Source organism: Oryctolagus cuniculus, chromosome 6, assembly GCF_964237555.1.
Source record: "Oryctolagus cuniculus chromosome 6, mOryCun1.1, whole genome shotgun sequence".
Lineage (NCBI taxonomy): Eukaryota > Metazoa > Chordata > Mammalia > Lagomorpha > Leporidae > Oryctolagus > Oryctolagus cuniculus.
The window spans coordinates 50,706,557-50,728,165 of NC_091437.1; the positions used below are offsets into that span (position 1 = coordinate 50,706,557).

The following is a 21,609-nucleotide window of genomic DNA, read 5'->3' on the forward strand; positions in this document are numbered from 1 at the left end:
AACAACTAGAAAAAAGAAGTGGTAGACTCAATAGTGATTGACTGCATTTCTATGTGACTGTATTAAGAAAGGTGAAAATCCTCCACAAATCTGCAGCCTCACCTCTCCAAGCCTTTCAGTTTCTCTCCTCTCAGCCCACATGATTGTTTCAAATTCCTTCTTGAAAGCAAATAAATTAAAATGCTCTTTCCAAATGGTATAGTCTAGTCGAGTAAGATAGTTGCAGAGATGTCATTTGAATTTTAGTGACAGCCCTTCTTCAAAGCACCATCATTTCTAGAAAATAACACAAATCTTAATGGACCATTTGTTTGGGTAAAAGTCACTTCCCAGTCCTAGAGATCCTAAACTTTCATCTTTCCTGCCTCTGGCTAGGTCTGCAGTTCTGTCTTTTGTTCTAGCATTTCCTCAGTAGACACCTTCTGTTCTTTTTACCAGAGCTTTTCCTCCTCATAGGACTATATTTTCTTCCTGGACAACAAAAACACACCCAGGAAGATCACCACTTTTTCCCTGAGAATAAACTTTTCGAGTTTAATACAGCACTATGTCAACACACTTACTCCAAATCGTATATCTGCTTTCATCCATGGCCATCACTTCCCACATGACCTACCATCTTCTGATCTCCTAAACTTGGCTTCATAAAATTCATAAAAGTTTACTTGCCAAAAATATTTAAAAATTTATGACTCATAAAAGCCTGCAATCTATGTAAGATTCTTTGCAACTAAGATCATGTATTTCTCTATGATAATTTTGTAGTTGCAGTTATAAAAAATCATTGACTTATGCCTAAATATATAGTAGGTGCCTAAAAAAGTCAAATGACTTATTTCATAAGAAATTTTTTTCACAGATACCCATGAAGCAATTTGGATTGTTTGTGGTGGTTACCTCCAAGGAAACCTTACTAGTAAGTATTAAGCCAAAAAGAAAAACAAAACCAAAACCTGCCCTCCCTCCACCCCCCAAAAAGCAAAACAAATACAAAGCTCTTAATGGTAGAAAGTACCATTAAAATAATTGTTTAGGTTTAAAAATAAATGGTTCTGTTTCCTTACTTTGGAATTAAGTAAATGCACCTTGCGTTTTATTATCAATGCATTTTCTTCCTTATCCTGATAGAATCACTTTTGTCAAAGCTTGGACCTAACAATACGATGCCTGCAGTTGACATAAGAATGGCACATACTGTCAAAGCTTGCTGTCAATGCAGAGTGAAAGGACATGGACTAGAAGAAATAACAGAACTATTCTCAGGGCTTATTGAAAGCTTTGAAAGAATATGACTGTGGTACATCATCCCATACTGCCTTCATAAAAAGATTTTTTAAAAGTCATGTGTTACTCCTGTCTCTCATCAACCTGTATGTCAGAGAAAGAGGAGCTTGAATCCTCAAGGAAAAGCTTCAAAGTGATGGGATATGGGCGGGAGAGAAGAGCAAGGCCTTGCACTTGATGTATCATGCAGAAATGAAGCGAAAATATGAGTGGTGGAGTCATGAACAAAGGAATATTGAGATACTTTGTAGAAAGGCTGTGACACAAAAGACACTTTCTAGAGAATTCTTGTCATCATTAGTAGGTGACTGAAATGTGTAAGGGATTTTATGACCAGTAAAATGGCAATGATGAAGAATTGAGAAAAGTCATTCACATATAGAGTTTTAAAATCATCTGTACCAGTGTGAACTGCCAATAGCCCAGATACTTGTTCTTTGTATAGGTATGAGATCTGTACATTCTTCAGAGTCCTGCCAAATTTTCTCAGGAAGGAGTGCACCTGCTCAGGTATTTGTACACACACACACACACACACACACAGTGGGGGTTCTTCATAATTTGAGTTGATAAGTGATGGTAATAATGAATTTACTGATTTCTGAATTTATGATTGTTGCTCATGTTTCTGCAGTACATATTTCAAACAAGACTCAGAAATTCTTCATAAACCTTTTAATTGAAAAAAGCCTCTGGAAAGCTTGAGATAGTATTCATTTTGGTGTCTGAGCATGTTTGCTCCTGTCCTTTTCCCCATCATGGAAAGAAACTTTCTCACTGTCAGAATGGCTGTTACATGCCTCCCAGCTGTCACTAGGAATCAGGGGAAATATACCTGAACTTAATCTAACTGTGCTGGTATTCTTGTTGATAGACATCAGAAGGGCTTGGATGAGTGTTCTAATCTTTAGTTATGCAAATATCTGTTTTTCTTTATTTCCCTAAAGCAAACTTCACAACAGATAATGGAATTCTTCTCCAGCACTTCAACAATTTTTCTGACAGATAAATTTGCAAGCTACTTTTTTATGAATAACATTTGGAGGTGCAAACCTAGGTTGCAAATGCAGCATGTAACTGAAACATAGCTCAAGCATGGTAAAAAAGCAAGCAAGCAGACATACAAAAACCACATTTTGGGGAGGTGAGGAAAACAGCCTATGAGGATAGTTACAGTAGGAAATTGTGTCTTTGATGCTAATGGAAAGCAGTATTTTAAAGCATCTAGGATTTTATTTGCCAGAAGTTTATTGCTTATCTCTCATAGTGTCAGGCACTGGGCTAGATGTAGGGGATAGAAAGCTGATTCTGAGTTCCAAAATGACTGAATAGGGTGTAGCCACACCAATATCAACTGCTGTGGCGTATGGAAAGAACAAAAGCAGGATCACATTTCCAGGGTCCTGAGGGGTGGAGGTTATTGGTTAAGAACAGAAAAAAACAATGAAGACTCTCTGGGATAAGAGAAGTGAGGACAGAGACATCAGTGTGAGTCCATCCAGGTGCAGGCTATGGGCTGCCATCAAAGCATGACAAGGTAGGAAGATAGCTGAGAGAGAATTCCACAGTCACCCACTGACTTTTACATTAGCCTTGGGGAACTGACAGGGATCTGAATAACAGCCAGGCTTGGAGCAGCAAAGTTGTTCTGCTTTCTTTACCTCCCCAACTCCTGCAGAGTACCGTACCCTGCCATGAAAAGTCAGGCAGTGCTCTGTTCCACTCTTACCGGTATCAGGATCAGCATTAGGAAGAGATGCCATCTTCTTAAAGGGAAATGAAAGGAGACAGCAGCAGACTGAAGCCAGTGAGGGACTCCCTCCCCTGTATATCACTGGTGCCTATACTCAGCTGCCAAGTGGAATGCCAACAGGCAGCTGGCTGTGGGAGCACCTAGGCTCTCAACATGGATAGAGCAGCCTTGCGGGGCTGAGATGGATTCTCTGCTCCCTGTGACAGTGGAAGATCTGTGTTCTATGACCGTGGGACTTCTGTGACTGCACAGAAGGGTGTGGAGTGTAGCTGGGTCTCTGGATAATCACTGTGTCTGGCATCAGAGGCTCATATTTCCCTGAGTCTCTGGCATGGGACATTTCAATGAGTTCTGTGCTCACATGTAGCCACTGTGGGCTTCCTATGGGCATTTGCACCTTGGCAGAAAGGAGGTGAGGCAGTGATCACACCAGCTAACATGATGATAACTACCCCCCCCCCCAACAACTGACAATAGAGGAGATCTACCATGGCCAACGTGGGTGTCACCCTGGGCTCTTGCACTAGCTCCAAGCACTGACTGGAGCTCCCTGGCCCCATCAAGCACACATTTCAGAATATCCACTGAAGGAGCTGACACTGCCATCAGCCACAGAGGCATATTTCAAAGACGAAAGGCATCAGAAGAGAAAAAAAAAAGTGGTTCCACAAATGCCTAAAAATAAACATATAAACACAAGAAATATTAACAAGGAAAACAGTATGACTCCCCCAAAGTAACATAACAGTTCAATATTAGAATGTAAAGATGAAGATATTGATGAAATACCTGAAAAAAATTCAAAATAGTGATCAAGAGATTACTCAAAAGCAATGAGAAGCAAATTTGTGTGTTAGAGAAATCCATACATGACATGGATGAAAAATTTTACCATGAGATAGAGATATTGAAGAGGAATAAAGTAAAGTTTTGGAAATGAAGAATTCAATATGTCAAATAAAATATACACTGGAAAGCCTCGACAACAGACTTGTTGAGGCAGAAGAAAGAATATTCAAGCTAGAAGACTAATCTTTGGAAGTATCACAGCCCCCTCCCCCCCCCCAAAAAAAGAAAAGACATTAGAAACCCAAAAACAAAACTGTTTGCCATTTATGGGATACTATCAAACAACCCAATGTACGGGACTTAAGAATTCATGGAGGTGTGGAAAGAGAATGAATTAGAAGGCCTGTTTAGTGAAATAATTACAGAAAGCTTCCTCAATTTTCAGACAGAAAGGGACATTCAAGTACAAGAAACATATAGAACTCCATCTTCACCATGATACATTATAGTCAATCTTTCAACAATAAAACATAAAAGATTCAAAAATATGCACAAGAGAAATACCAGATTACCTTCAGAGAATCTCCAATTTGATAGCCGAATTCTTATCAGAAAAAGTACAGGCTAGGAGAACATGAAGAGACACAGTCTAAGTCTTAAAAGAAAAAAAAAAAAAGTCAACCCAGAATACTATATCCTGCGAAGCTCTCATTTAAAATGATGCTGAAACAAAGACCTTCCATAACAAACAGAAATTGTAAGAATTTGTCGTCACAGCCTTACAAATGATGCTTGAGGATGTGCTATACTCAGTAACGCAGAAAGATAGTCATCATTATGAAAGAATGTGATTGCATAATATCTCCTAATAAATGTACAGTGGAAATCTCAAGCAGTCAATAGGAATATTTATGGGAAAATGGCACCAGGTCAATAGTTATCAATAATAACCTTCAATGTAAATGCCTAAATTCTCCAGTTAAAACTACAGACTTGGGGCCGGCGCCATGGCTCACTTGGTTAATCCTCCGCCTGTGGCACTGGCACTCCGGATTCTAGTCCCAGTTGGAGTGCTGGATTCTGTCCCAGTTGCTCATCTTCCAGTCCAGCTCTCTTCTGTGGCCCAGGTAGGCAGTGGAGGATGGCTCAAGTGCTTGGGCCCTGACCCGCAAGGGAGACCAGGAGGAAGCACCTGGCTCCTGGCTTCGGATCAGCGCCTTCTGTGGTGGCCATTTAGGGGGTGAACCAACAGAAGGAAGACCTTTCTCTCTGTCTCTCTCTCTCTCACTGTCTAGCTGCCTGTCAAAACAAAACAAAACAAAACAAAACTACAGACTTGGTTTAAAAAACAAGATCCACTGATTTTCTGTGTGTGAGAAGCACACCTCACCAACAAACAAGCATTCAGACTGAAAGTGAAATGATGGAAAAAAATATTCCATGCTAATAGAGAGCAATAGAGAACAGGAGTAGCCATCCTGATATAATACAAAATAGACTTTAACATAAAATATGTTAAAAGAGATGAAGAAAGGTATTTTGTAACGATTAAGGAATAAGTTCAACAGGAAGATGTGAGTGTAGTAAATGTCTATGTACCTAATACCAGAGCACCTCACTATTGAAAGGCATTGTTACTGGATATGAAGTGAGACATAGATTCCAATACATTAATAATGGGAGACTTCAACCCTCCATTTTCATCAATGGAAAGATCAAGTAGACAGAAAATCAACAAAGAAACTACTGACCTAATCAACACCATAGCCAAAATGAACCTAATTGATATCTGTGGAACGCTGCATCCCACAACTGAAGAATATAAATACTTTTAATTAGTGCATGGCATTTTCTTTAGGATAGACAATATGCTAGGTCATAAAGCAAGTCTCAACAAATTCAAAAATATTGAAAATCATTCCATATATCTTTTCTGAACACATGGAATAAAGCTGGAAATTAACATCTTAAGGAACTCCAGAAAGTGACAAACACAAGAAGACTTAACAAGATGATTCTGGATGAACAGTGAGTCATAGAAGAAATCAAAAGGGAGAAAAATTTCTGGAAAGGAATGAAAATAACAATACATTATATCAAAATTATGGGATATAGCAAAAACATTGTTGAGGAAAGTTTATATCAATCAGTGCCTACATGAAAACATTGGAAAGGCATCAAAAAATGATTCATCAGTGCATCTCAAGGACCCTCCCCCCCATAAAAAGAGCAAAATAAACCCAAAGTTAGTAGGAGGAAAGAAATAATTAAAATTAGAGAAAAATAAATAAAGTTGAAGCCAAAACAAGATATAAGAGATCAATGAAATGAAGAACTGGTTTGGTCCAACTAACCAAAAAATGTAGAAGACCCAAATTAATAAAATTGGAGATGAAAAATGATTTGTTAAAATAGATACCACAGAAATAAAAAGAATAAAACAGCTGTATGCCAACAAATTGGAAAATCTAGGAGGAATGGATAGATTTCTGGACACCTAAAATATACTAAAATAGAGTCATGAAGATATAGAATACTGAAATAGGTCAATAAGTGGGAAGGAGATTGAATCAGTAATAAGGAGATCCTCAAAAAGAAAATCCCAGGACTGGATGGCTTTACTGCTGAATTCTATGAGATTTTTCAAGAACTAATTGTAGTTCTTATCAAACTATTCAAAACAATGAAACAGAGGGGATCCTAAACTCCTTCTATGAGGCCAGCATCAACTTAGTTCCAGAACTCAAAAAAGGTGCAACAAAGAAAGAGAACTATAGATACATGTCCCTGATGGACATAGATGCAAACATTTTTGACAAAATAGTAGCTAATCAAATCCAACAATACATGAGAAAGATCATTCACTTGGATGAAGTGGGATTTATCTCTGGTATGCAGGGATAATTCAACATATGCAAATTAATAAATATGATACATCATATTAACACATTGAAGAGTGAAATCCAAATTGAAGATTAAAAAATATGATTATCTCCATAGAAACAGAGAAGGCATTTGAGAAAATACCATTTCCTTTCATGATAAAAACCTTAAGCAAATTGGGTATAGAAGGAACATTCGTTAGCATAATCAAGGCAATTGATGACAAACCCAAGGCCAGCATCACAATGAATGTGGAAAAGCTAGAAGCAGTTCCACTAATATCTAGAACCAGAAAAGGATGACTACTTTCATCATTGCTATTCAATATACTTCTGGAAATTTTAGCCAGAGCCATTAGGCAAGAAAAAGAAATCAAAGGGATAGAAATTGGAAAGGAGGACATTACATCATCCCTCTTTGCAGTTGACATGATCCTATAAAGAGGTAAACCAAAAGACTCCACTAAGAGATTATTGGAACTCATAAGAAAGTCTCATAAAGTTGCAGGATGTATAATCAACACACAAAAAATCAGTAGCCTTTGTAACACAGACAGTGCTGTGGCTGGAAAAGAACTTACAAAGTCAGTACCATTCACAGTAGCTACAAATAATTTAAATATCTTGTAATAAGTTTAACCAAGGAAGAGAAAGACCTCTATAATGAAAAGTGTAAAACATTAAAGAAAGAAATAGAAAAAGATCTTCCCAAAAGGAAAAATCATCCATGTTCATAGATTGAAAGAATTAATATCATTCAAATGTCTAGTCTACTGAAAGCAGCTTGCAGATATTCTCTTGTAGAATAAAATTTTTACCTGGTTCAGGATTTGAAAAGCAAATATAAAATTTACACATAAATTAAATTTGACACAGAGATTGAAAACCAAAGTATTTAGCCCTCAGTAGAAAAGTCCTAGGAAAATGACCCATGAAAAATGAATGAAACAGTTGTGTTATAGGTTACAAAACTTAGATATGCAATAAAACATAATTTATCTTACATTTTGTAGCACATCCATTTTTAATTATCTGAAGATACTATTGCCACTGTATTGATTTTAGTATACATGTGATAGAAATTTGGTCCTATTTGTTTCTACACATTGGGTAGCTCAGGTGTTTTGAGAAGTTCTTTACATCTTATGTGATGTAATCCATTATGACTTTAATGCTGATTGCTAATGAATTCATCCTTCAATGACTTAGGCCAATGATTCTCACTGTATGGTCCCCAACCTGCAACATGATCATCATCATCCCCAATCTACTGAATCAGAAACTCAAGTGGAGTTATAATTTGGGTCTTTGTGGCTTAAATCTCTCTGGCTCTGGTAATGTGATCTAAGCAGTGTATCATAAATGTGTTCTCTCTCTCGAGAGCCTGCATGGAAGAAATAGAGGAAAGATGTTAAGTATAGCCACTCACATAGGAGTAATATAATAATTTTATCCATTTAAGAAAGAAGTTAATATATCTCAAATGTATGACTTGTTTTAAGATTTTTTTAAGATCTACTGGTTCACTCCCCAGGTGGCCGGAGCTGTGTCAATCTGAAGCCAGTAGCCAGAAGTTTCTTCTGGGTCTCTCATGCAGATGTAAGAGCCCAAGAACTTGGGCCATCTTCCATTGCTTTCCCAGGTGCATTAGCAGAGAGCTGGATCAGAAGTGGAGCAGCCAGGACTTGAACTGGCACTCATATGGGATTACTGCACTTCATGCAGTGTCTTTACCTTCTGTGTCACAGTATTGCCCCCCAAATATATGAAATTTTAAGTTTATTTTTAGTTATTTGAAAGGGTTTCAGAAAGCAATTAAGAACTTTGATCTGCTGGTTTACTCCGCAAATCCCAAATCCCGTGAGAGCCATGATTAGGCCATTCAGGATCCGTGGACTATGTCTTGTTATCCCTCATGGGAGTCAGGCATCCAGGTATTTCTCAGGATCACAAAAACAGCAAGTTGGGTTGGAAGCAGAAGGGACTCAATCCCAGGCACTCCAATATCAGATGAAGACATCTTAAGTGTGGCTTAAGTTGTTGGGCATAGTGCTGGCCCCAATTTTCCTTTTGTCTTCAGTTGTTAGAGTATTTTTTGAAATTTGTCAGTATTTTTTTTACTTTTCATTAATATAAAGAGAACAGATTTCATATATTTCATAGGTAACAGTTCTTTGAAGATAACAGTACTTCACTCCCTTCCTGTTTTCTCTTTCTTAACCCCTCTCCTTCCTTCCTTAATTTTTTTCTTTAATTTTTGCAAAAGTATAACTTCAGTCCAACCTATAATTAGAGACTTAATGTGCCACTAACCATAATTATAAACACAATGGACCCATTTAAAAGAAAATATACCAACTGTAACTTAATTATGTGTGACAGAACGAAGTTCTAAGTGTTTATCAAAAATATTACAGCTTATAAATTGTTTCCCAATGGGATGCTTTGGGGCTCAAATTAACTAGGGGGACAAGAGAAGATAAATTGTTGTTTTAAAATATGCTAGCAGACTGTTCTTTTAGAGAGTGATAAGGTCTGATACCATCAGCATGCAGTGAACAAACCCAGATAAATGGTTTACTATTTCCAAAAAGGCGAAGGGATAGGGAATAGTGGCTCATGGGAGACTGACCTTGAATTCTATCTCCTCTTATTTTCAAAGGGATTTCTGTTTTCCATTCCATTCAACAACTCTGAGCTGCACCTTGGTGTACTCTCTATAAAGAATATCAATAAAGATTATTTGCTTTGCATCTGTAAGCCACGGAGATGTTACCATTCTCTTATCGCTCACCTTCTAAGTTTGCTAACTCTGCTTGGCGTCAGGAGCAAAACTAAAGTAGTTGATACTAATCAAAGAAGCAATTAAATGGAAAAGTTTCTTTGCCCTCTCTTCTTTACTGGAGAAGAAATTTTAGACATAGTGAAAATAACCTCTCGGGTGCAGAGGTAAAGTCAGATACTTCTTGTAGTCTTCTCCAAATCCTGAGCTGACACTCAGAAACACAGATGCATAGTATTTTTTGAAAGCATATTGAGAGTAAAATGTTCTTTTTATGACCTGGAAATAGGGAAATAGATGGTGAGTTACCACATAAATACCTCTAATAAGTTTATAAATATAAAAACGCAAAAATATACTAGTTTATTATACTGTCTTACAGCACTATAACAATGTAATGATACTGCTATTCACAGAAACTGATGTGTATGCAGATACATAATATTTTCTGCAAAATATTAGATGAGGGGACAGCACTGAGGCACAGTGGGTTAAAGCCCTGGCCTGAGGTGCCGGCATCCCACATGGGCGGCAGTTTAAGACCCCACTGCTCCACTTCAAATCCAGCTCTCTGCTATGGCCTGGGAAAGCAGTGGAAGATAGCCCAAGTCCTTGGGCCCCTACACCCACGTGGGAGACCCGGAGGAAGCTCGTGGCTCCTGGCTTTGGATTAGTGCAGCTCCGGCTGTTGTGGCCATCTGGGGAATGAACCCGTGGATGGAAGACTCTCTCTATCTCTACCTCTCTTTGTAATTCTGACTTTCAAATAAATAAATAAATAATTAGATGAATGAAGAATTCTCTACAAAGTTAAGATTAATACTGTTTGGTCTATGGGTTAGGTATTGGGCCTAGTAGTTATGATGCTTGTTAAAGATACCCTCTTTCCATACTTAAGTGTCTGTATATGAATCCTTGCTTCAGATACCAGTTCTACCTTCTTGCTAATGTGCTCCCTTTGAGGTAGCATGTAATGGCTCAACAAGCTGGGTCCCTGACGTGCACAGGGGAGACCAAGATTGAGTTCCTGGCTCCTGGGTTTGGGTTGGCCCAACCCTGGCTCTTGTGGGCGTTTAGGGTGTGAACGAGCAGATGAGAGTATTCGTGTTCTCTGTCTCTCTCTCTGCCTTGAAAATAATAATGAGAAACAGTATTTGCCCTAAGCAAATCTGCAGATTTGGAATGATTGTCCCAATTATGGATAGTCACATTTAATCTCAGGAAAGTTTAACAAGTTAACCAAAGTCTACAGTTAGCAACTGATGAGTGTCAAGATCAAAACTCGAGTTTGTTTTACATCAAATCTCATGCACTGTCCATTCCACTCCACTCCACTATCCTGGGGTACTTGCTATTTGAAGAAGACTTTCCTTAAGAGAAAAAGTTGCCTTTTTCTCCTTCCTCTTGGGTCAAATCAATGCCTTGTTAATGAAAGTCACCAAGAGTATGCCTCTCAGATCATAATCTTTAAGTGTATTGTGAGATCAAACCTTAAATCACATTGGAAACCACACCTACCAGTTTTAGAAACCCACTAAATATTTGTTATATATATATATATATATATATATATTTGCTTATAGATGATGTATCTTAGTTTTCTATCACAGTGTACCGAGTGGCTTATATACAACAGAAACGTGTTTCTCCTAGATCTGTAGCTGGGAAATCCATGATATGGTGCCAACAAATCTGGCATCTCATGAGGGCCTACTTCCTTGTAGAAAGCTGTCTTCTCACTGTAACCCCACAGGTGGAAAGGATAAGGCTGTTTACAAAGTCACTACTTCCATTCATGTTAGCTGTGTGCCATGACATAATCATCCTTCAAATACAAACCTGCAAATACCATCACCTTGATGATGATCATTTTAGCATAGGAGTTTGGGGGAAGACGATTAGGCAGACTATAGCAGGATGTGGTATAATTTTTACTTTTTTTTTTTTACCTTGTAGTAGATGAGTAGAGAAACAATACTTGAAGACATCTCTGCATATCTCCCTCTTCCTCTTAAGACCCCAGGGCCTGAGAAATAAGGCAGTTTCACTGAACTCTGTATATTTTGCTAATTCAAAACCACACTTCTATAAGAGTTGAGTCTCTGTAGTTTTTGGAATACAATATCCCAGCATTTCAGTATGTGTGGAAAGTGAATGTTGAATATTTATTTAACACTAATAATCCCTACTCAGGACTTCCTTTGCAAGATATGGTTTCTTCAGCTACATTATCTTATGTCCCTATCATTTCTGCAACTTATAATCACGTGAGTAACATTGAATATAAGAAGCCTTTTAGAATTTTTCTTTATTCTTCTATCAGAATTACCGATTTAGGGGGTATATTTGTTGTATTTTCCTGTGCATGCCTCCTGTTATACACACTTATTTATAAAGAATTCCATCTTGTCAAATTACTTTTGATTTCACCAGCTGTGTAATTTGTCCAATATAAATAATTTTATAAACATAGAATGATTCTGTACTTACTGTTCATGTTCAAGATAATTTTACTCCAAATGAAATTTATGGAATTTCAGCTTTTATAAATCATCATTGTTTTAAGATCCAGTGAATACTGTAGGGCAAACTGGAGAAAAGTGTGTGTTTGTGTGTGTTTATATTTAAGAAAATTGGTGCCAATGAATCACAAGTCACAATTTGTACTTTAAAAATTCAGTGTTTACAAAGGTACAGTGGTAGGAAACATTTTCACAAATGCAAGTTCTTATGTGTCTCTCTGTCTTTGGTTTTTGTTACTCATTTTTCATCTGTGGTTGTATTCTTTTTTTTTTTTTTTTTGACAGGCAGAGTTAGACAGTGAGAGAGAGAGAGAGAGAGACAGAGAGAAAGATCTTCCTTTTTTTTCCGTTGATTCACCCCCTAAATGGCTGTTACGGCTGACGCGCTGCGCTGATCCGAAGCCAGGAGCCAGGTGCTTTTTCCTGGTCTCCCATGCGGGTGCAGGGCCCAAGCACTTGGACCATCCTCCACTGCCTTCCTGGGCTGTGGTTATATTCTTTACCTCATGATATTAAAGTCTCCTCCATACTTAATTGTGATAATGGTTAATTGTGAGTAGAACATTGTGACTGGATAGGAAATAATAATAATAATCTAAAGTAAATAAAGTAGCAAGTAAATACCAAATTTCTAACATTATAAACATATAAATATGATCTGGAGAAAAAAGAAAAAATTTAATTGATCACAAACCAGTTAAATTTACTTTTGGATTGTTCATCCAAATCCAGAGGTCATGTCTAGCCACTAATTGTTTCTAGTTTCCTAGGCTAGACAGTGTATTTATTTGGCTGCCTAACACCTATTTATCCATACTCTGCAAGTGTATCACAATTTTGTGCTGAATGGCCCTCCATCACCATCATTCTTTTCAAGACTTTCCAGAGAAGTTGATGGTATTTCTCATTTGTTAGTGGGTCATTTGGCCTGGACCTTGGTTTTCCAGCATGTTACATTCCTTGAACATCAGTCATGAGGCCAGATGTAGGTCCATGACCTGTTGAAAAGCATCCAGAATTGGTAATGCAGTTGAACCCTTCTCAAAATCCAGGGAGAAGGCCTTCCGTTTTTCCCATTAGACTTGTTAATTTAGAAAAGAAGATTTGGATTTTATGCAGTTATCACAGAAACACAAAAAAGAGCTGTGCAAGAACAAAGCTGGCACATAGAAGACAGCAGAGACAAATTGGAAGAATGTCAATGAAACATCTCTCTGTATCTGAGGTGAACTCTACTGCTCTGATCTTCAAAATCCCTAAGAGCTAACAAGTTCTCTTTGGAGGTAAGATCATGGCTTTCTGTCATCTTCAGGTAATATCCAATATGTTCTTTTGATATGAAGAGGGTATATAAAGAGTTGGCAATTTTTACAGTTTCTCACTATGGGGAAGATGACATGTTTGCATCAGAAATGAGTGACAGCTTTACAGCATATCAACAAATCCTGGACTTTAAAAAGACTCAGACAATACGAGTGGAACTAAGGAGAAAATTATGTCATGTGCAAATGTACACTAGGCATTAAATGAAGTAGCCTTCATTCTCCATGTCGCTATAAGCACAAATCTATTTGTACTTTGCAAAATCCAGTTGTCTATCTGAATTTTCTATTACTTCATCTGTTAGTTGGTGATATATGGGAAGAGGACTTACATAAAGCTAGTAATTATAGTAAAACATATATTATGAAAGAGAAATAGTCACCTCCAGCATACAGATGTCAGTTATCATAAGGAAATTCCTGGGTTATTTCAGGAATTATGTGTTAAGAGGAAACATGTAATTATGAAAGTTGCTGGACATATTCCAGACCTTCCTTGAGCCTTAGGATGGATATAGAAATGAGGAAAATTATAGACATGCATGTAAGCATGTAAGAAAATTGGAATTTGCTTCTTGATTTTAACCACAATAATAAAAAAAAAAAAAACAAGGGAACTGACATCATGGCATGTTTTATTGCTCATAAAAATAGAAGAAAAAATGGACAAATAAAGTGAATAGAACTTTATGGAACAAAATCCTATGAGCAGAAATATTTGTGGCAACTAGTGTTGCCTGTGGAAAGTTAAGCTGATATGAACTAATTTCTAGAGGCTTAGTGTGGACAAATCTGAGCACCAAAACCCCCAGGGGACCTAGATCTAGGAGGCCCCCAGTTCTGTAAATTGTACCTCCAGCAGCTCAACTGGGTTTTTTCAGGTCTCTCATATGGCTGACAGGGGCCCAAACACTTGGGCTATCTTGCGCTGCTTTTCCCAGGACATTAGTGAGGAGCTGAATTGGAATTGGAGGAGTTGGGACATTGGACCTGTGCCCATGTGGGATGCTGGCATCTCAGGCAGCAGTTTCACTGCTATACTACTTCAGTATACTACTTCAGCACTTTGCCGACCCCTTGTTGATATCCATTGTAACTGGGGTGAGGTGAAACCACATCGTGTTTTTTTATTTGCATTTCCATGATGGCTAGTGATCCTGAGCATCTTTTGATGTGTCTGTTGGTTATATGTGTTTCATCCTTTGACATGTGCATTTTCACTCCTTTGCTCAGTTCTTAACTGGATTGTTTTGTTGTTACTGAGTTTTTTAAGCTCCTTACATATCCTGGATATTAATCTTTTTTTTTTTTTTTTTTTTTTTTTGACAGGCAGAGTGGACAGTGAGAGAGACAGAGAGAAAGGTCTTCCTTTGCCGTTGGTTCACCCTCCAATGGCCGCCGCGGCCAGTGTGCTGCAGCCGGCGCACTGCGTTGATCTGATGGCAGGAGCCAGGTACTTCGCCTGGTCTCCCATGGGGTGCAGGGCCCAAGCACTTGGGCCATCCTCCACTGCACTCCCGGGCCACAGCAGAGAGCTGGCCTGGAAGAGGGGCAACCGGAACAGAATCCGGCGCCCTGACTGGGACTAGAACCTGGTGTGCCAGCGCCGCAGGTGGAGGATTAGCCTATTGAGCCACAGCGCCGGCCCCCAATAATCTTTTAGCAAAACAAAATTGTTTTTTGTTGTTCAAGATTAGTTTAGCTATTCAGTGTCTCTTATGTTTGCATATGAATTTTCACATCATTTTCTAGATCTGAAAAGAATGTCCTGGATATTTTGATTGGAATTGTATTAAATCTGTAATTGCTTTCAGTAGTATGGACTTTCTGATGATATTAATTCTTCCAATCCACAAACTTGGAAGGTTTTTCCATTTTTTTGTGTGTGTTATCTTCTATTTGGTTTTTTAATTTTTGTTATTTTTTATTTATTTATTTTATTTTTTGACAGGCAGAGTGGACAGTGAGAGAGGGAGACAGAGAGAAAGGTCTTCCTTTTGCCGTTGGTTCACCCTCCATTGGCTGCCATGGCCGGTGCACTGCGCTGATCTGATAGCAGGAGCCAGGTACTTATCCTGGTCTCCCATGGGGTGCAGGACCCAAGTACTTGGGCCATCTTCCACTGCCTTCCCGGGCCACAGCAGAGAGCTGGCCTGGAAGAGGGGCAACTGGGACAGAATCCGGCGCCCTGGCCAGGACTAGAACCCGGTGTGCTGGTGCCGCAAGGCGGAAGATTAGCCTAGGAATCTTTTGGTTCCACTATATAGCGGATCAAATCATCTACAGATAGGGATAATCTGACTTCCTTCTTTCCAGTTTGTATCCCTTTCATTTGTTTTTCTTGTCTAATTGCTCTTGCCATAACTTCCAGAAAATATGGACTAGCAGTGTTGAAAGAGGACATCCTTGTCTAGTTCTAGATCTTAGCAGATGTGTCCATCTTTTCCTCATTTAATAGGAATTAGGGTATTTGTTTTATCATATTTTTACTTGATCTTGTTGAGATGTGTTTCTTCTATACCCAATTTGCTAAAGGTTTTCATCATGAAATGATGATATGGGTTTGATTCATCAGTTTCTTAATATGATATATTATGTTTATCAATTTTTGTATGTTGAGCCATCCCTGCATCCTGGGAATAAATTGCACTTGGTCGGAGTCAATGATCTTTTTGATATATTGCTTGATTTAGTTAGCTAGTATCTTGTGGAGGATCTTTGCAGCAGTGTTCATCAGGAGATCAAAGCCCCTTAATGTAAGTGGAGAAAGTTTGAAGTTACTGGCAGAAAACACAGATGAAATACTCAAGACACTGATAAAGGCAGTGATTTTTTGGATAAGACCCCAAAGGTGCAAGCAATTGAAGCAAAATAGACAAATGAAATTATCTATCAAACAGGGAAGCTTTTGCACAACAAAGGAAAGAATCAATAAAGTGAAGAGACATCAACACAATGGAAAATATTTGTGTGTTGTAGAGCAAATGGGCCATAACTAACAATTATATTTGAACATTGCATAGTGAGAAAGTCTTAAATATTCTCCCCTCACACACATACATGAGAGGTAACTATATGAGTTGATTAAATGTTAATTAGCTTGAATTTGCCAATCAATCCACAATGTATAAATGTCTCAATTTTTCCAGGGTAAACATTGCAGTGGAGTGGGTTAAATTTCTGCCTGGGACACTGGCATACCATATCGGAATATCTAGCATAATGTCTTGCCTCTGCTTCTAATTGAGTCTTCTGCTAATCTACCTGGGACACAGTAGATTATGGCCCAAGTACTTCAGTTTCTGCCACCAGATGGGAGATTGAAATGGAGTTCCTGGCCCCTGGTTTCATGCTGGTATGGCCCCAGCTGTTGCAGGCATTTGGGGAGTGAGCCAATGGATGAAAGCTCTCTCTCTGCTTTTAAAATACAAAAATATTTTTAAGTATTCCTGTTGTATACTGCATATATATGTAATTTTAATTGTCAGTTATCCTCAGTGAAACTGGATAGAAGAGAAATGGGCAGCACAGCAGGGCAGAAAATGAATAAGGACACATTTGAACACAACAGTGCCACTAATCAACTGGATAAAAGTAATATATATTGACCACTTCAGTGAATTACAATAGAGTGTACATTCTTCTGAAGCTGATACCAAATGCTCACCATGATAGACCACATTCTGGTCCTTAACACATTTAAGGTAGTGGAACCATAAAATGTTTTCTCTCGGGCAAAAATCCAAAATACTTGTAGACAGTACACTTTTTTTTAAAATTTTTAAATATGAATCTACACCCAGACCTTTTTCTTTTCTTTTTTTTTTTTTTTTTTTTTGACAGGCAGAGTGGACAGTGAGAGAGAGAGACAGAGAGAAAGGTCTTCCTTTGCCATTGGTTCACTCTCCAATGGCCGCCGCGGCCGGCGTGCTGCGGCCAGCGCACCACGCTGATCTGATGGCAGGAGCCAGGTACTTCTCCTGGTCTCCCATGGGGTGCAGGGCCCAAGTACTTGGGCCATCCTCCACTGCACTCCCTGGCCACAGCAGAGAGCTGGCCTGGAAGAGGGGCAACCGGGACAGAATCCGGCGCCCTGACCGGGACTAGAACCCGGTGTGCTGGCGCCGCAAGGCGGAGGATTAGCCTAGTGAGCCGCGGCGCCGGCTCAACAGTACACTTTTAAATAATGTATCAATCAAAAAGGAAGTCTCAAGAGAAATTTAAAATTTTTAAAACAAATTAAAATGAAAATGCAAGTTATCAAAAATTATGCAGTGCAGCAAAAGCAGTGCTTAGAAGTAAATATTTTGCATTACAATGCATACATTCAAAAAGGAGAAATATTTAAAATCAATGATCTAAGATTCCATCTTATGAAACTAAAGAAGAGGAAATAAAATTTCTGATAGTAACAAGAAAAGAAGTAATAAACATTAGAGCATATATCTGTGATGTTAGAACAGAAAGTCAATAGAGAAAATCAACAAAACTCAAAGCTAGTTCTTTAAAAAGATATAAAAAGGATAATCCTCTAACCAAACTAGGAAAACAGATTGTATAAATTACTAATATCATATTTGAAAAAGGGATAATCACTGAAGAACACATCATTTTTAAAAGCATAATAAATGAATATAAGCATTTGTATGTCCACAAATTTGGAATGAGCATATTTTGCTTGAAAGAAATAATTTGCCTAAAGTCATATGAGAACATGTGAAGCACCATGTCAAGATGATTTCACTGGTGAACTATACCAAATATTTAATGAAGAAATTATACAGATTCTCTATGATTTCTTCCATAAGATATAAATAGAAGGAATACTTCATAACTCCTCTGAAGCCAGCATTACCCTAATTTTAAAACTAGAAAAAGGTTTAAAAAGAAAAGACTACAACCCCAAAACCTAATGAACATGGATACAAAAACCTTAAAAAATACTAGAAAATTAATCCAACAATATATAAAAATAATTATATACTACAAGCAAGTGGATTTATTGTAATACTGATTAATCACTCAAAAATCACTTAATGTAGTCACATTGGTTAGCTAAAGGAAAACTCACATGATCTTATTAATAAACACACAAAGTGTTTACAAAAGGAAACATTTACTCATGATATAAATTCTCAGCAAACTAAGAAAAGGGTAATTTTCTTAACCAAATAAAGAACATCTACAAGGTTATATAGATAACATAAAACTTAATGTTGAGAAACTAGAGGCTTTCTTACTAAGATCAAGAGTAAGACAAGGGTATTACTTCTTATCATTTCTATTCAACAGCTAAGTGGAAATCCTAACTAATGCAAAAAGTTAAGAAAAAGAAATATAAGAGTTAGGAGAGGAAGAAATAAACCTCTCTTTATTTGCAGATGACATGACTGCTTATACTGCAAATCTGAAAGAATCATCATCAACAACAATAAAATCCCTTCTGGACCCATTCAGCATTATAGCAGAGTTGTAGAATACAAAGTTAATATGTAAAGCCAATTGCTTTCCTATATGTTAGCCATGAACAAATGGAATTTGAAATCAAGTGCGTCTTAGAAACTTAGGAGAATTAAGTATACAGTAGCATTAAGAGCACATTTACACCAAAATTCCCTAAAATGAACTGCTTAAGTATGAATCTTATTATAAAATAGATACAAGATCTGTATGAGGAAAATTGAAAATTCAAAATAATAATTATATAATTGAAATAATATTCCATGCCAATGGATAGAAAGGCTCAACAAAGATGACATTTCTTCCAGGTTGATGTATATATTTAATGTATTCCTAACCCAAATCCCAGATAGTTACTTTTTAGATATTGGCAAACTTATTTTAAAGTTTGTATGTACGAGCAAAAAACTTGGAGGAGCCAACACAACAATGAAGCAGAAGAGCAAATTTTTTTTTGTTTTGTTTTTTTTGTTTTTGTTTTTTTTTTTATCTTTTATTTAATGAATATAAATTTCCAAAGTACGACTCATGTGTTACAATGGCTTCCCCCCCCATACCGTCCCTCCCACCCACAACCCTCCCCTTTCCCACTCCCTCTCCCCTTCCATTCACATCAAGATTCATTTTCGATTATATTAATATACAGAAGATCAGCAGAAGAGCAAATTTTAAGATTGACACCACCTGATTACAGTAATCAAGACAGTGTGGTATCAGTGAAAGAATGCATAAATATATCAATGAAATAGAAAGCTCAGAAACAGCCTAATATAATTAATCAAGTAGTTGGACAAAGGACTAAAGTCAATACTACAAAGCAAATATCATTTTTCTTTTTTAAAATTTTTTTAAATTTTATGTCAATTCTGTTTATTTTTTCAAAAAACCAGCTCTTCGTTTTGCTGATCTTTTGTAATTTTTTTTATTCAATTTTGTTGTTTTCTTTTCTAAATTTAATTAATTCTTTCTCCTACTAGTTTTGGGTTTGGTTTACCATAGATTTTCTAGATCCTTGAGATTCATTGGTAGCTCATTTATTTGGTGCCTTTCTAATTTCTTGAGGTAGGCACCTATTGCTATAAACTTTCCTCTCAACACTTCTTTCGCTGTATCCCATAAGTTTTGATATATTGTGTTGTTATCCTCATTTACTTCCAGAAAGGTTTTGATTTTTTTTTAATTTTTTCTATGATCCACTGTTCGTTCAGAAGCATGTTGTTTAGTCTCCATGTGTTTGCATATACTCTAGAGATTCCTGAGTTGCTAATTTCTAGCTTCATTCCGTGGTGGTCTGAGAAGATGCATGGTATGATTTCAATTTTGTTGAATTTGCTGGGACTTGCTTTATGGCCTAGTATGTGGTCAATCCTAGAGTAGGTGCCATGTACTGCTGGGAAGAATGTGTATTCTTTAAGTGTAGGATGAAAAGTTCTGTAGATATCTGTTAGATCCATTTGGTCTATAGTGTCTATTAAATCTGCTGTTTCCTTGTTGATTTTCTGTCTGGTTGATTTGTCCATTGGTTAAATTGGAGTATTGAAGTCCCCCAATACTATTGTATTGTAGTCTAAGTCTCCCTTTAAGCTCCTTAACATATCTTTTAAATAGCCAGGTGCCCTGTAATTAGGTGCATATACGTTTATGATAGTTACATCTTCCTGCTGTATTGATCCCTTAATTATTATATAGTGCCATTTTTGTCTGTTTTAACAGTTTTTGTTTTATTTATTTTTTTAAAAGATTTATTTTATTTATTTGAAAGACAGAGTTACAGAGAGATGCAGAAACAGAGAGAGAGGTCTTCCATCTTCTGGTTCACATTCTGGATAGCTACAACAGCTGGAGCTGCACCGATCTGAAGCTAGGATCCAGGAGCTTCCTCCAGGTCTCCCACATGGGTGCAGGGGCCCAAGGACTTGGGCCATCTTCTACTGCTATCCCAGGCCATAGCAGAGAGCTTGATCAGAGTAGGAGCAGCCTGGACTAAAACTGGCACCCATATGGGATGCCGGCGCTTCAGGCCAGGGCATCAACCTGCTACGCAATAGCCATTCCCTTCTAGCCTATAAGGTTTCTGATGAGAAGTCTTCTGTGAGTCTAATTGGAGATCTTCTGAGAGTAATCTGACATTTCTCTCTTGTACATTTTAGAATCTTTTCTTTATGTTTCACTGTGGTGAGTTTAATTACAATGTGTTGTGGTGAGGATCTCTTTTGGTCATATTTACTGGGGGTTCTATGTACTTCCTGTACTTGGATGTCTCTTTCCTTTTCCAAACCTGGGAAGTTTTCTGCTAGTATCTCACTAAAAAGGCCTTCTAATCCTTTTTTTCTCACTATGCCTTCAGGAAATCCTAGAATTCAATTGTTGTTTTTTATTTATAGTATCCTGTAGATTCCCAACAATATTTTTTAGATTTCTAATTTCCTCTTCTTGTCTTTGGTTTGACTGTATACTTTCCTGTGCTCTGTCTTCTAAGTCCGATATTCTCTCTTCTGTCTCACTGATTCTGTTTTTAAGGCTCTTTTTTATTTGTTTTATTGAATTCTTCATTTCATTTTGATTTCTATTCAATATCTCAATTTCATGTTCTATTGAATTTTTCATTTCATTTTGATTCCTCCTTAAGATTTCAATTTCATGAGAGAGATTTTCTTTCATGTCCTGCTTGGATTTCAGTAGTTCATGCATTTGCTTTTGATTACTTCTGTGTAATCTTATCTTCAATTTTTTGAGTTCCATTTCTTATATTTCTTCTATCTCATCATCTTCATAATCTATTATTGAAGTGTTATGTTCTTTTGGGAGCATCATG

At 37.4% G+C, this 21,609-nt stretch overlaps 1 long non-coding RNA gene across 1 annotated transcript in view; it reads left to right on the forward strand.

Annotated features, from left to right (window-relative positions):
- LOC127490537 (uncharacterized) overlaps window positions 1-15,038 on the forward strand; it is an 87,263-nt gene extending 72,225 nt beyond the window's left edge. The window contains exons 2-3 of the long non-coding RNA XR_007918531.2: window positions 860-916; window positions 1,730-15,038. This is a non-coding gene — a long non-coding RNA (uncharacterized lncRNA). The remainder of the gene's footprint in view (window positions 1-859; window positions 917-1,729) is intronic.
- Window positions 15,039-21,609: the final 6,571 nt, after the last annotated feature.